Below are 13,581 nucleotides of genomic sequence, written 5' to 3' on the forward strand. Positions count from 1 at the left end.
AATTCCTGAGTCCACATGCTGCAGCCACTGAAGCTCGTGTGTCCTAGAGCCAGCGGTCTGCAACGAGAGAAGCCCCGCTCGCCACAAGTGGAGGAAAGCACTCACAGCAACAAAGACCCAACACAGCCAAAACTAAAATACTTATTTCTAAAAAAGTTTATTTGGCTGCACTGGGGCTTCATTGCAGAGTACAGGACCTTCAGCTGCAGCACGCGGGATCTAGTTCTCTGCCCAGGGATGGAACCCGTGGCACTGGGAGTGGGGAGTCCTAACTACCGGACCCCTAAGGAAGCCCCAATCCCCGCGACCCATCTTCAAATGTCATCCCGCTGAGGATAGGGCTTCAGGATGAATTTTGAAGGGACACAAACACGCAGTCCACAACACCGTACTTGGTGGTGGCTCCTGGACGAGGACCCGGCTGGTTAGGCGAGATCAGAGTGCTGGCAGAGTGGCCCTGCCCCTGGCCCTCATGCACATGTGTGCCCAGGTGCACATGTACACAGGCATACTCGCACACATCGAGCGTTGGGCCCGTGCACGCTGGGAGCCGTGCTTTTCCTTAATTTTGCTCTCCATCTAACCTCTCTGTGGAGCTCCAGATTACAGAGGCGATTGCGTTTATTTACTCTTGCGGAAACAGTCACGGAGCGCCTGCTCTAGGTCAGATCCTGCGCTGGGCTCCGTGGCCGCAGCACTAGAAAGGTGCAGTGCATTGCTGCCAGTCCATCGTGGGCCATGCCTAGCGGCTCAGTTGTGTCCGGCTCTGTGCAGCCCTGAGGGCCATCGCCATCAGGCTCCTCTGTCCATGGGATTCTCCAGGCAAGAATACTGGAGTGGGTTGCCACGCCCTCCTCCAGGGGATCTTCCTGGCCCGGGGATTGAACCTGTGGCTCTTATGTCTCCTGCATTGGCAGGTGGGTTCTTTACCACTAGTGCCACCTGGGACTATCTCACAATTTTTGCATCCGTCCTGTGGTGGATGGCCATCTGTGTTTCCATTCCACCATGGGATCCTTAAGGATAGAGAGTACATCTTGCTGGTACTAGCACCTGCCATGGTACATGGCACATGGCAGGCACTCAGTGATTACTTGCTGAATGCATGAAAATAAAGAAGATTCAGTAAACACCAGTAGTTAGGGAATAATTAAACGAAGTTATTAAGTCCTTAGGCTGTTCTTCTTACTGTATCAAGTTTCTACTTTTTAAATTTTTTGGCCATGGCACATGGCATGTGGGATCTTAATTCCCTGACTGGGGAGCATAACTATGTTCCTTGCAGTGGAATTGCAGAGTCTTAACCACAGGATCTCCAAGGAAGTTCAAGTCTTTTTAAAGAAGCATTATTTGGAATTCCCTGGTGGTCCAGTGGTTAAGAATTCTTTTGTCAATGCAGGAGACAGGGGTTTGATCGCTGGTCTGGAAAGATCCCACATGCCGCGAGGCAGCTAAGCCATGCTCCATGACTACTGGGCCTGAGCTCGGGAGCCCATGTTCCGCAGCGAGAGAAACCACCACAATGAGAAGCCCTCGAGAAGCAACTGGAAAGTAGCTCCTACTCATCACAGCTTGAGAAAAGCCTGCACAGTGATGAAGACCTACTCTGTGTTAGTCACTCAGTTGTGTCTGACTCTTCGTGACCCCATGGACTGTAGCCCACCAGGCTCCTTGGTCCATAGAATTCTCCAGGCAAGAATACTGGAATGGGTTGCCATTTCCTTCTCCAAAGACTTACTGTAGCCAAAATAAAATAAATAAATAGCATTGTTGAATCCTCAAGATGACTTGTGAGCTGGGTATTGTCAGAAGTCTCATTTGCAGATGACTCTGACGGGTGAAATAAGGTGCCCGTGCAGCTGGAGGACATGCAGCTGGAGGACATGCAGCTGGAGGACATGCAGCTGGAGGACATGCAGCTGGAGTTGCTTCCGCCTCCATCTTCTGACCATAGGAGCCAAACCCCAACAGGGAAGGATGGACAGACAGTGATGAGCACCCTCAATGCGTCAGGGGCAACTTTGCGTTCTTACTACGTACACACCAGATATTCTTATTAACTCTCCATTGAAGCATCACATGCACACTAAAGAGTTCACACACGATGGATGCGCAGCTGGAGAAAATTCCATAAACTGAATACATCCATGGAACCAGCACCCAGATCAGGAAACAGAACTTCATCAGCTCCCCAGATATTCCCTCTGTGTCCCGGCTCTGGCACTCCCCCTCCAAGATTAACCACTATCCTGACTTCTACCACCATTTGTACATTTCTACTGATTTATCCACATAGAATTCTATAAGGTTTAGGGTCTGGGTTTTTTTTTTGTTCTTCTTCTTCTTAAAGTCGTGTGTAAGGGTGGCTCAGCGGTAAAGAATCTGCCTGCCAATATAGGAGATGCAGGTTTGATCCCTGGGTTGGGAAGATTCCCTGGAGTAGGAAATGGCAACACACTCCCTTAAAAGAAAAAAATATCATGTGTGAGTCACCCATATTGTTGTCTATAGTTACAGATTATTCGTTGTCATTGCATTGTACGAATATGTTGCAATTCATACATCCATTCTATGATTGATAAGCATTTGGGTAATTTCCACTTTCTGTTTATTACAGACAGTGCTGCTGTGCACAAAAACAGGATCACAGAAAGTATGCATCAAGGAGGTCACAGGTTTGACATAGAATCCAGTACTTCTAAACAGATTCCCAAGGTGGCTGCACCAATTTGCATCCCCACCAAGTAGGGTTATGAGAGTTCCAGTTGCTCCACTTCCCTGCCAACACTTAATATTGTCAGATTTCTCCATTTTTACTGCCCTGTAGGCTGTGCTGTACACTTTATTTCTCAATCCTTTCAGGAACCCTATGAGAAGGATTTTGTGATCTCTACATTACAGATGAGAACACCCAGGCTCTGAGAGGTGAAGTAATTTCTCCAGCACCACTTAAACCCTGGCACTGGCGCAGGGCTGTCTGACGTCAGCCCAATATATCATCGTTTCTCTGTTTATCAAGCTGCCTCCTCCGACCTTGTCCCCAGGGGTTCTCAGAAGTCCCATCCTAGGGACTATAGCCACTCTGCTTCTTGGGTGATACCGGACTGATGCCCCTGGCGTGGGTCGGGCTGCGAGTAGGAGGCCCTCTGGTCCAGGTCCTCTCTAGCACGCTTTCCAGGGCTGGAAAGGGCAGGGGGTGGGCAGCGGGGGGCACACTTAGCGTGGGGGGTGGGGGTGGTATGGGGCAGGGAAGAAGGCCCAGGGCGAGGTAGGGGAAACCGAGGGGAGGGTTTTGCTGTCTCACCTGGCGGCGGAACCCATCTCACCAGTCAGGCCGGGGGATGGAGGGAGAGTGGGATGGGAAGAGGCTGTCTGCCGAGGGACCAGGCTGGTGGCGGGCCGCGAGGCTCTTAGGACCCTCTTCCAGGAGGCGTTAGCGGAGAGGCAGGACCGGGGTGAACCGGGGAGGAGCGAGGGTGGCAGGTTCTCCCTCCTGCGGCTACCTAGGGGCACCTCCGCGGCCAGAGTCTGGGGTCCCGGGTCCCGGTTAGGGTCTGTGCTCAAGTCTGGAGAAGATGGGCTGGAGGTGAATGGCAGACCCTCGCCAGAGGCCCGAGGCGGGATGCGGCCGGGGCGGGGCCGGTCCGGGGCGGGGCCTCGGCCCGGGGGCGGGGCGGGGAGGTGGGCGGGGCGCGCGAAGACCAATAGGCGCACGCAGCTTGGGCCCCGCCCCGCCCCCCGCGGCGGCTGCTGCATAGTCATGAGCTCGGGCGGCGCTGCGTCAGCGGAAGCGGCGCGCGGCGGCTGTTTCCGACCTGATAAAGCGGCGTTGTCCCCGCGCGCTGGCCGCATCCTCGCAAGCGCTCCGTTCGCGCCCGCGTCTCTCGCTGACTGACCGCCCGGCCGGCCAGCTGAGGAGCAGCCGCCGCCGGGCCCTGCCGCCGCCGCCGCCCCCGGAGCGCCGCGCCCCCGCCGCCCCCGCCCGGCCCGGCCCGGCCGCCCCGCCGCCCCGCGGCCCCGGCCGGAGGAGACAGGTGAGCGGCCGGCCCGCTGCCCCGACCCCGCCGCACCTGGGCGCCCGGCACCTGCCGCTGCCCACCCCCACTCGGCCCCCGCGCGGCCCCGGCCTCGAGCTCCGGGGCCGGCTCCCGGCCCGCTCCGGCATCCCTTCCACGGGGAGGAGGCCCCCCACGCCACGGCCGAGAGCCTGCTCCCGCCCGCACAGCCGCCCCGGGCTTGGGCCCCTTCCCTTCTCCGCCCCGGGTGCACCTGCCCGTCTTCGTCTCCGTCACCCCCACCCCCGCCCCAGCCTCCTGGAGCATCTTGGGCCCCTCCCCGCGGGGTGCGCCTTCCCCTGGACCCTGCCCCGGCCGCAGTCCTCGGCATCCCCCACCCCAGTCTTCTCGGGTTACTCTACCCGCAGGAAGCCTGGCGCCTCAGCCCCCTTGGTCCCGACCCTGCCCGGCGCCCTCGGCCTGACGTCGCCAACTTCTGAGTTCAGCCACTGTCCCCTCTGCCTGAAACCCTCCTGTCCCCGCACCCGCACGCCCTCAGCGGCCTCGCAGGGCGGCCACACTCGGGGCTGCCCCTATGTTTTGTTTATCTTACCTGCACCGTCCTCTGGTCTGCCCCTTTGAAGATACCTCCGTTCCCGCAGCCAAGCTGTGCCTGGGGAAGAGGGGCCAATGCCTCGGTACACCCAGGTCCAGCAGCCCCTGCCCTGCAGAAGTCCCCGCACGTTTGTCTGCATCTCTGCACCGCTCTCCCTTTCCCGTGCCGGCTGGCCTCCCAGAGCTCTTGAACTTAACCCGTTCCTCCCCAGGGTGTGTTGCTCTTGACTGGGCTGCGGGGGAACACCTTCCAGCAAAGGGCTTTTTCAGAGGAGGTATGTCAAAATGGGAGGGGTGGTGGTTTGAAAAAAACACAGCCTCCCGGTTAATCATTCATAGTGATTCTGGGGGGTTGGGGTACACACTTGATCTCCTAGGGAGTGTGAGATGTTTTTTCCTTTCTGAATGGGGCACTGAGCCATCCAACCCCATCGGTTTCCTCCGCTGACTCCAGCCAAAAGGGGCCTGGTTGCTCCTGGTTTGGGGGGCATCTCCTAGCCTGAGGCCTGGGAAGGGATGAGGGTTTAGAAGATGAGTGATTGAAGCCATCATTGTGGGGTCAAACGATTGTCAGAATCGAAGCCTGCTTCTTCTGGGAAAAGCCAGGTCGATCTTCCGGCGTTCTGTGAGTGTGCTCTGCACACTGTGGGTGGGTAAGGGGGAACCTTTCAGCTCTTATATTTTGCGCCTGTAGTAGGAGAAAGAGGAAGACGATGAAAAGCTGGAGGATTGGTATATCACCCTGATGCGGTGTGTTAAATGGCAGGGCATCCAAAAGAGTGACCCTAGCCGCCTTTAAAAATGAATACTTTCCTCAGTTTTCTGGTGGATCTGAATTATGTATTCAAAGAAACAGTAAGAGTTTATTGAGTGCTCAAGAGGTTTTGCAGAATCCACTTGAAGGTGGGGAGGGGCAGCGGCTGTGGCCTGGAGCGGTGTAGGTCCCAGGTGGGAAGATCCTCGTGGCTGCTGAATGCTGGGGCTTCTGGAGTGGCGGGGAGGGAGGAGTCGGTTGTCTTAAAAATATGGAATTTCAGTCCCGTCCGGGCTAATTGATAAATCATGGGCAGCAGCTGTAAAGGAAAGTAGGGGCTAGTTTGAGACGCATTTGAAATGCATATTAGGCCCTGAGTGGAAGGTGTGTGTGGCCTGGATGTCCCCCTGGGGAGGCTGCCCGGGGGCTCCGGGCCTATGAGAGCGGGCCTGTTTCCCTGGCTGAGATGCGTGCTGCAGCCTCGGCCCGTGCCGCATCGGGAAAGCAGAACAGAGATTGGACTGGGCGATCTCCAAGGTGCCTGGCAGTTTTTTAACATCCTGGGGCTCTTCCCTGCCCTCAGCATTGCTTGCTGGAGGTCGGGAAGGGGCGGGAGAAGCCTGGCAACAGGACCCTGGCCTCTCGGAGCCGGGAGAGCCCGCCCTGCAGGTCTGCGGGGGAGGAGGGGCTGCGGCAACGGCCGCTTGCTCCCCCATCCCCAGTGGAGGAGAGCACACACAGGCATTTTCTCCGGCGTTCAGGCTGCTTGGTGTTGGATTGGTTTTATCCGTGTTGTCAGAGGGACGGTGGGGAGGAGAGTGGATGGCCTCACTGGGTGGATGGGGTCTGGGCTTTGCTGGTGTCCTGCCTTTTGGTCCCCGTCCCTCGTCTGCACCCTCTTGGCCGCTCCTGCTTGTCCTGTGGGGCCCAGCAGCCCAGCCCGGCAGGGGTGGTTCGTGACTAACAGCCTGTCGGCCTGACTGGTGAGCGCACTAGGTGGCAGACAACCCCAAATTGCAGTGCCCTCTCCGGGAACACCCCTGGCAGAGCCGTGTCTGTAATTTGTGGAGCCAGAACGCGCTGGAAGCCCAGTCCCCACTGAGGACGGGCCAGGGTACTGCTCCACGCTTGCTTCCTCTGGTTTCCCAGATTTTCTTCTTTTTTAATCACAACATAATTCCGCTGATTAAGAAACACTCAGCAAAACCCCATTAGGAGGGTTGCCTTCATCTCCAAGCCAGGAAACCTGAGAGCATTTTAGCGCTGCAGAGTGGGAATCTGACCAGAGGGGAAAAGCCTCCCGGAGGAAGGAGGAAGAGCGGCCATAGAGAAAGGAGGTGGGAGAGGACCCCCGGGCAGGGGCTCCCAGGCCAGGCCCACCGCCCTTCCCCCACCCCTGCCCACACAAGGTCCCCTTGTTTAGATTAGCTTAGTTATCCCACCAAAATCAATGAACAAGGATCTTTTTAACATGGAAGTTTCAAAATGTGCTTCGAGTGGCTTTTTTTTTTTTTTTTAAGAGTATTAAATGCTAACCCTTTGTGAAGTAAGGCACTTCCAGCTAACTAGGAGATTGTGGACATTTGAACGTGTGCGCAAAGGAAGCTTCCCTGCCTGCATTCAGACCAGACTACACAGCCGTCATTTTCAACCCTCTGCCACTTAGGTAGTGGTGACCCTGGAAACGTTCACTGGAGGCCTCATAGTATTTGTGAAGCTGCTGCTTCGGCAAGTGACTTTCAGAGGAGGTATTTTAAGAAGATTAAGAGCCTCAGGCTTGCAGGGTAGAAGCGTGATTCCTGCTGTTCTCAGGGCACCAACAGTGTTCCCCCCCATACCCGGGTCGGCAGTAGCGCCGGGACATGGCCCGGACACTCGACGTGGATGTGACACCCGGAAGTGCAGGCAGTGGTCTGTCTGGGTCCTCTGTTGAGCTCGCTTATCTTGGGGTAAGCACGCTGCTGCTACTAGAGATGGTGGGAAAGGAAACAGGTCCTCAGAGTTGGAGAGAAGGACTCTGAGTTCTCTTCTGCTAGTTTGGAACCTCAAGTGAAGACAGGTCGCCAGAGTCCATAGCTGGGCCTGCAGGGAGACCCCAAATAGGGTGTGCACTGTGCCAGGCATTTTGCCCCCAGGTGCAGGGTTGGGGTGCTGGCTGTCCCAAAGTGGCATCCCCCCACAGCTGGAGGGTTTGCAGAGTCTTTTCGAGTCACTGTGCAAGGCTGCCCTGGCCTCACTCCCCCACTCTGCTGGCCCTGTGCCCAGGGGAGGGAGGCTTTGTTCCACCTGGGCCGATGTTGTTTGCCTCCTCCCAAACCTGTTGCAGGATTTCGCTGGCAGTGAGGGAAGCCGCATTCCTGAACCAGTGCCCGAGAGGCTCTTTATTGTGCTGCCTTCAAGAAGTACCTTCCAGCCTGGGATTCTGTGTCAGCTGGTTTGCAGTTTTTGGAGTTTGCTGGAGGGTCTCTCCTGGGGCTTCACCCTTGAATCCTGGAGCTCGTTGAACTGGTTGGTGACCAAATTCTTCCCATTGGAAAGAAAGGAAGGTCTTGAGCGCAAAATCCATAGCAGACCCTTAGATGAAGAGGGATTGGAAGAGAGTGGATTCTGGTCCGGATGTCGTGGCTGATGAGATTTTACATACAGATCTTCCTGCGCAGTTTTAGACAAGCAACATTTCAATCACCATTTTAGGGAAATTCATTTATCCGAAAGAGGAGATGATTTTTGGTTTGGAAAGAGGAGTGTTTTTCCATCAGTTATTTTGAGGGGAGGGGTTTGGGGATGAACTTGGGATGTGGACGGTGGTGGGGGGGCACCAGCTGAGAGGCAGCCCTCTCATCATTGCAATCACCTGTTAGGAGTGCTTCAGAGTGACATTCCCTTAAAGCAGAGATCTTCAGACTTTCTTGCCCCTGTTCTATGAAATAACAAAAACTATGAGCACATTTTCAAGTTGCCATCTAGACTTTTTCATTTAAAATAACTAAACACTCTAATGATCTGATAGCCCACCCTCACCCTTTGAAAAAAGGCGCCTACATACTGTTTTTAACAGTTTTAACACATGTGTCTTCTTTTCTTCCTCATCTTGTGTGTTTGCCTCATTTTTCCTTGTGGAATTTTAATGTCATGCACTTTTATACTTGAAAGCCTTTTATTGATCACTCTTCACACTTGTCTGTCACCAGAGTATACCTAAACTGCAGTTTAAAACATTTCTGTGATCATGAAGCTGTGTTAATCCAGAGGAAATTTTTTTTAAGTATTTATTTACTTACGACTGCATCTGTACACAGGTCTGTGCTGTTTCTTTACGGTTGTGGTTAACATGCCCAGTAGTTGCGGCACATGGGCCCGGTTGCCTCACGGCACATGGGATCTTAGTTCCCTGACTAGGGATCAAACTCACACCCCGCACACCAGGAGGCGGATTCCCAACCACCAGGCAGGTGCCCCAGGAGAGATTTTCGTCACTGTAAATATCAGTACATAATTGATCACAGAAGCAGAAATGTATTGCTGGTCTTGATAATTACTTGATAACTACACATAGGCAGAATGTGTCTTAAAGAGCTGGCTGGGTCCCTTTAAAGCGCCTCCATTAAAGGAATTATCCCCCTGTCCTTGATGCCAGTACCCAGGACTGAGGAAGGGAGAGTGTGAAGGTGACCTTGGTGGTGGGGGGGGGGGGGGGGGACCGGGGGCCGTTCGACTTGACCACCAGCCATGTCACAGACAGGATAACGCAGAGGATCTGTGAGCTTCCCGCACCCGAGAACCCTGAGGGCGCTTGGCGTTTGCACACGGGCTGCAGAGTGCTGCCCTGTCACCCGGCCGGCTTGGTGGGTGGAGCGCAGGCTGCTGTTAGACGGTGGCTTCGTGCTCCTCTGCGTGTGCCGGGATGTTTGACTGGGTGTTTCCTAGCTGGACTACGTTAAAGGGCACAAGACGGTGCAGCTCATACACGAGTGTGTTTTGGTTAGCGACAGTGCATTTTTATTTGGTTGGGTTAAAATGCAAGCCTGTGGACTAGTGCTGTGAGTTAAAGAGGTTTTTGTTCCCCCTGCGGGAGTCCATCAGCCTACTCTGCCTGGCTCCCTTCTCGGGCCCAGGGAGAGTGTCAGCAGGGAGGAGAGTGTGCCCGCTGCTGGTCTCCAGGGTGAGGGCCCCTGGGCTGGGGGTGCAGAGGAGCCTGGCAGGTCGGGGTTTGGGAAGCAGGGCCTCACCCTAAGAAACGGGTGGCGCTAGTGTCAGTCAGACCTTCCTCAGAGCCGCTTGAAGTCCAGGCTGGCCTTCTCCTAGGTGAGCCAGAGAAGCCCTCGAAATGTGAACATGTACTGTGTTTAGCCTAAAAGCCAGTTGATGTTAGATATGACAGCAAATTTAGTAATTCAGCAGATTGCTCTGCCTTCCTGCCCTGACTCAACAGGCTTTGGCTGGAGGCTGTAGAACGTTGTGTTGCGGGGCAGTCTGTGACATAGGGGAGGTTCCAGGTGACCAGGGTGTCCTGCTGCTGGTGCTCGTGCTGGGCAGGAGGCTGGCTGCTCTCCCAGCTCTGCGGACCCTGCTCATGTGGGCCAGCCTGCCGTCCCCCCGTCTCGCGTCCTCAGGCCCCGCCGTTAGCAATCCGCTTACGAATGCTTCGCCTTAAACGTGGGCAACACGTGTCCTCAGACCGTGAGGCCGAGCCTTGGTTTGTAGAGATAAGAGAAGGTAGGAGCAAGGCATGGCCCCACCCAGGGGTCCTGGGGTGCATCCCGGGAGTGAGGCGGTGGGCCAGGCCGTGCCGCCTCCCCCGCCCTGTGGAGACCCCTGTGCCCAGATGCACGTTCACATCTTCTTGGCTGCTTGGGTCTCGGTACTAAAGGATTAGGGCCTTTGCCACAGGGCCTTAGAGGCCTGGGCTGCTCACAGGAAACCAGGGTGTCCAGGTGACCCCACACCGAGGGGTTCGGCATGCCTGTCCTGCTCGGAGAGCAGGGGTGCTGGCATCACCGTCGGGCTTCCTCGCATCACTTACAGTAAAAGCCAGCAGCTGGAAGCCTCGCCTTCACACCCTGCACACCACCACCCTCTGCCGGAGGGAGCCGGGCCTTCCAGGGTGTCTGGGGCTGCCCCCCGCCTCCGAGTGCCCATTGCAGGCAGCTGTGACTCGGTGTGAGGGGTGGGGGTGGGGTTGTGGGGTTGAGGCCAGCATGTTCTTGGATTTGCCGGCATGGGGCTCAGCAAGCTTCGTGGGACAGGGCAGCTGAGAGAGGACTCAGCGCTGTTTAAAACACGTCGAGCTGGCTCATCCTCGAATTATTCAGACGTTGAAAGTGTTCTTAATTCTTAAAAGAATCGGGAGGGGCCCTGTGCCGCCGTCTGCAGCAGAGACACGCTAGCGCCTGGTGCTGGTGCCAGCCCCGGCCGGGTGACCTTGACCCAGCAGCCGCCCACCACTCGGAGCTCCAGCCCCTGTGTTAGGGCCTGGGGAGCATAATGCGGGTTTGTTCCTGGCACTTAGCAGGCCCTGAGGGCTGGGTCCTCCTGGGCGGAGCACTCGGCTCCTCCTCTAACCATGCGGCCAGGGCTGTGCCTGTGTAACAGAGAGGAGAAGGGGGCACACACAGAGAGGTCAAGCAGTTTACCCCGAGCCACATGGTAAGTGGCCAAGCCCACAAGCTCACCTTGGGCCTCACCGATGAGGGTGCCGGGCCCAAGGTCTTGGGTCTCCCGCGTGGCACCGTGAGCCGTGGGGGTGCAGGGCGCCTCCACCCATATTAATATATGTGTTTCTGGAAGTCTGGGGAACGTGACTTTCGCTCTCGTGCTGTGACAGCGCATGGAAAACATCAGTACATTTTCACAGGGCGAAACGCTTGTCGCTCACCAAATGCAGGTGAGAGTGGGGACCGTTTTCCCAGCGGGTGAACAGCGGTGCTGACACCGATGCTGTGAATGGAGAGGAGGCAGGAGCAGCGTGGGGGCGGGAGGGCTGGCTCTCAGTCCTCGTAGTCCCAGCCGTAGGAGCCGCCTGTGCGGAGAGGCTGTGCGCGGATAAGAGCCCGTGAACAGCGGCGGTTTGTGGTTGTGAAGGTCAGATAGGCCTTTGGTTCCGCCTTGAGTGGCAGGGAGCATCTGGAGCCCGGAGCACTGGCTGGTTTCCACACCATTTGGGGAAAGTTTACCAGTTTTAACGTGGATTTCCTCATGGCCCCTTAGAACCTGTCCATCTGGGGTCATTACTGTCCACCCAGCTCAGCCTGGGCTTGGAACCCTGTAGCATGTGTGGCCTGGGATCTCAGGCCTGCCCTGTGGCAGGCCGGCTCCGTGAGAGAGGGCTGGAGGACCGCTCCTGCCGCTCTGCCAACCCTGTTGGCTTTTGGCGGGAGTCCTCTGTGTTCTTGACTTAAATGACCTGGGCAGGGGCAGCTGTAAGGCTACCATGTGGATTGTCTGGGGAGGAACCCGGAGCCTCAGCGAGGCCGTCCTGTGCACTGAGCCTGGGGGGCTGTCCTTAGTAGTCCTGATGAACGGGGGTCACCGGGTGGCAGCAGTGTGCCCAGGCATTGCCTGTCCTCTCTGAGTATTTGTGGGTGCTCACAGCCCCTTAGAAGGGCCCCAGGCATCTTTATCAGGCGCCTGTGTGTGGGGACCATGGGCAGGTTCTGTGCAAGGTGCCACCTAGATTCGGAGATAACTTCCGAATTTGCCGAGCACTCTGCATGGGAGGGTGCTGTCCCCACTTTATGGATGAGGAAACAGGCCCAGAGAGCTTAAGGAGTCCGTGTGGAGTTCTCTCTTCTGAGTGCCTCTGCTGGAAAGAGTACTAGGGACAGCGGGAAATGCAAAAGCAGTTCTCATCTAAGCAGAGAGGTGAGAGCTGAAGAAGAGTACACAGACGAGACACAGTGCTGGCCGAATGCTCCAGATAGTTACAACCATCTTCACCTGAGCCTGTTCAGGGAGGACTTCTCAGAAGTGGCTGCTCTTACGGCTGGCTCCGGAAGAAAAAGAGCCCGACTGTCCGGGCATGAGGGTGCCGCTGTGGCTTTGCATGGTGGAGGTGGGGTGGGCCTCCAGCTGAGTCCACTTTAGTGACAACCCGCCCGGGTTGCCACAGAGACGTGCCGGGGGGAGGAGGCCCCGCCAAGCCTTCATGGCATGGCTGGGAGGGGCCAGGGCATGGGGCATGGCATGCTGCTGGCCAGCGTGGCGTCCTTGGACTTCTCCGGTCCTCTTAGCCAAGGACAGACGCTCTGTGCCGTGCCCACCGCAGCGTGGCCCGTGGAAAGGAGCTGCCTTCAGCATGTGTACAGCAAGGCGCGTGGACTGGGCATGGACCGCCCGAGCCCCCTGCCCTGGTCAGTGTGCCCCATCCCGCCCACCCAGCCACTCTCCTGGCCTGGTTTCCCGGCTGCCCTCCTCAGCGTCCCTGCGTGCTCGCACTGTGGTGGGCCTCCCCCGACCCCCAGGCAGCTCAGGAAACGGGTTCAAGTTGAGGCTGCTCGGTGAGTCCCGTACTGTCCCCTGCGTCCCCAGGGGAAGGTGGCATTCTGTCTCTCTGCCCTGGATCCTGTCTCTCGGGCACAGGTCGGGGACTGGAGGGGCTCCATCAGGCCCAGCCCTGGCTCAGGGCCGCTAATACTCACAGCTCCTGATAACATTTCAAGTTAAAACAGCCTTTCAGTGGCTAGCCTCATTTTTCACATGAGAAGTCCGTCTATTTAGGGACTGGCCATGGCTCCCCTAACTGAGAACTCCACACTCCCAGTTTAGCACAGCCCTTCTGAGAGCCTGGTGGGGGACGGTCACGGGAGTGAGCAGCTCGTTCCCGGACTGGCTGACGTGAGGGAGCAGGGTGGTGTCCCAGGTTACCCTTATCATGCTGAGGCTTGGGAGGGCTGGGGGCTGGGGCTGTGTGCTCACGGGCTTAGGGAGTTAACGTCTTCCGTTTGGCGGGGGGTTCACATCTGAGAACAGCTCAACTACTTAGGAGATGTAATCAGATACTGTTCCCCAGACCCTTCAGAGAGGGGCTGGAGCAGAGGCTGTGGGGGGTGGTGGCGTCTGGGAGGACCCCTGAGTCTGCTGGGTCGTCACCGCACATACGGCTGTCCCCACGACGGGCGTTCTGGAGTTGCGGCTGGTCACTGGGAGCACTGGCGCTGATGCGTGCCCTTGCTGGAGAAGCTCCCCTGGGGCTCTGAGGGTCCTGACCGAGACCGGCAG

General features: G+C 56.9%; 1 protein-coding gene across 3 annotated transcripts in view; it reads left to right on the forward strand.

Annotated features, from left to right (window-relative positions):
* Window positions 1-3,971: 3,971 nt before the first annotated feature.
* The window catches only part of SLC45A4 (solute carrier family 45 member 4), a 67,679-nt gene continuing 58,069 nt past the window's right edge, over window positions 3,972-13,581 (forward strand). For 2 of the 3 annotated variants that reach the window (XM_027972827.3, XM_027972830.3), the window contains exons 1-2: window positions 3,982-4,034; window positions 4,823-4,885. The gene's annotated coding sequence lies outside the window, so the exon portion shown is untranslated. Of the gene's footprint in view, window positions 4,035-4,822; window positions 4,886-13,581 lie in introns of all 3 variants that reach the window. The other variant, XM_042254018.2, reaches the window with a different exon arrangement.

This window comes from Ovis aries, chromosome 9 (assembly GCF_016772045.2).
Source record: "Ovis aries strain OAR_USU_Benz2616 breed Rambouillet chromosome 9, ARS-UI_Ramb_v3.0, whole genome shotgun sequence".
Classification (NCBI taxonomy): Eukaryota; Metazoa; Chordata; class Mammalia; order Artiodactyla; family Bovidae; genus Ovis; species Ovis aries.